We start from the raw sequence: 2,307 nt of genomic DNA, 5'->3' as shown, positions 1-2,307 counted from the left end.
CCTTCTCATGATGACTACAAAGCCTCACCACCAATTTAATTATTTAACTTATAGTAATCAATACTGAGTTGTTGTGCTTAAGTGTGCATGGAAAGACAAAATCTTATTTAGAGGATTTTTTTAGACTTCTTCAAAATGTATCACAAGCATCTTTTACAGTGCAAGCTACAAATAGGATGTATTCTTGAAGAAAAAGCTTCTAAATGAAGCATGAGACAGCCAGTGCTGCCGAGAGTGGTTACACAACTAACCCAGGGGAACAGCAGTACTCTGCTAACTCTGTTTCAGTGTACCAACCTTCTCCTTGGTAGTTTGTAGATCTTACTATACTACCAGCCAAATATGTACTCCATTACTTTGGATGTAAGACTTTCATATTTTTTGGTGTTTATTAGAAATTACCTGAGAGTCACCAGTAGAAGCTTTGTATGCTGTAGCAAGAGGTTTCAAGGTAGAAATCCTAGGGATACTTCCGGTTGTAGTGATGTGCCTAAGGTTTTGATTGGTGATGCAAAGGCTAGAGATGGAGACAACAAAGCACATCTGTTTTCTGTAACACTTTTATTTATATATTGTTTTACACCAATCATGACAGTTTCTCCAAAACGTCTCCCATCTTTGCTTAAGGCTTTCTGGACCTGCAGTTTAGATCGGTAACAAATACGCATCCAATTTCCTGTGTTAGACATCACATGTTTTAAGATAGTCCCACATTATCCAAATTGTAATAATAGAAAAGCAGATACTTGAGGAAACCCAACCACCTGACCTTAGTGTCATCCAGGTGGTCTTCTGAAGTCAGAGAATCTTCTGGAATATAAAAAGGATCCAATTTGACAGGAGATAATGTCATCCTTTGTGGATGACTAATATTTGATGGACTAAGCAAACTTTGCCTTGTTCCAGAAGTAGTTACCGTAACTCCAACAAGAGGACTCTACATTACTGAAAAGTTTGGCTGTCTTCTTGAAGTGAAAGGTGTCAGTATGAGCCCTGGGCAGGAGATGTCATCTTAGGTACTTCTAACTAGTTGGAATTCCATTCTTTATGAGCTGCAACTGGTTATGGTGATGACCAGCGTGCAAGTAAAGGTAATCTCATTTCCATTACTCCTGCTGAAGAGCTACTAATTGACGGAGATAGCAGAGTCACTGGCCCTGGCAAATCCCCCATTAAAATTCCACTTAAGATATTGAAATTAACTCCTGACTTTGGAGATATTGGTGAACCCAGTATCATTGTTTCGGTTCCCAACATGGGTACCTGGGGTTCCATGGTAAAGGCTACCATCACAGCCACTACTAAACCTATCCTGGGATATGGAGAGCAGTCTGTGCCCTGCTCAGTTACTTCATGATGTCTAGGGTAGCAGTTTTCAGGCTGTGTCTAAATCTGTGTTACTCCAGAGTGTAAAGCAGTAGTTTGCCATAACCCACTCCATTTTGAGTTTAACTGCTGAGGAGGAGTGACTCTACAACTTGCTTATACGAGTAAACAACCACCATCTGCTTGGCACAACCTTAAGGCACAAACTGATAAATTAATCGTGCTAATAAAAATGACCACCTGTGAACTTATCAAATTAACCAGGAGCACAAGAATACATGGGCATATCCCACTCAGATCGGAAAAATCAGACCTGTGAGCTTACCAAACACACTAGACCATTGAATAAAGCAGTCCTTCACTCCAAGTTCATAAAAGGAGGAGCACCCCATGATGGCACATGGTGGTACCCTAACCCATCACCTGGTCATTTGTCATGAGCCTTGCCCAGGAAAATCACCACAATGAACTTCCAAATCTCTGTACTTGGGCTTCAGCAGAATGGACTTTCTGCAGTACAGCCCACAGAAAGCTGCCATCTTAAGCTGACATTCCAAGCTGACACTCTGAGACTACCTACAGTTCAGATCTTGGTCTAGAATATAAGTTCTTTGATTTTGACAGCTCTGTGCCCTGAACTAGTTTTCCAAAAGGTTCTTAATCTCATCTGACCACCTACAGTGACTCTACATAATTGCTCTGCCTTTGCTCTCAGGTCAGACTCCTGAATTCCTGTGACTGCCTTAACCCTTTCTTAGCCTTTCTGCAACCTATACATATAATTCTGTCAGATACAATGTGTGACGTGTTACAGATATTAAAAATTAAGATTGGTGGGGGCTGGGGTGTAGCTCCCTGGTAGAGCACTTGCCTAGCACATGTGAGGCCCTGGGTTGGATCCCTAGCACCACATAAAAATAAACAAATAAAATAAAGGCATACTGTTCAACTACAACTACAAAAAATTTTTTTAATTGTTTA

General features: G+C 40.7%; 1 pseudogene; it reads right to left on the bottom strand.

Moving 5' to 3' along the window:
• Window positions 1–329: 329 nt before the first annotated feature.
• On the bottom strand, window positions 330–1,290 carry LOC124963733 (nucleoporin NUP35-like; annotated as a pseudogene).
• Window positions 1,291–2,307: the final 1,017 nt, after the last annotated feature.

This window comes from Sciurus carolinensis, chromosome 13 (assembly GCF_902686445.1).
Source record: "Sciurus carolinensis chromosome 13, mSciCar1.2, whole genome shotgun sequence".
In the NCBI taxonomy this organism is placed as follows: domain Eukaryota; kingdom Metazoa; phylum Chordata; class Mammalia; order Rodentia; family Sciuridae; genus Sciurus; species Sciurus carolinensis.
This window is presented reverse-complemented; position numbering and strand designations above follow the sequence as displayed.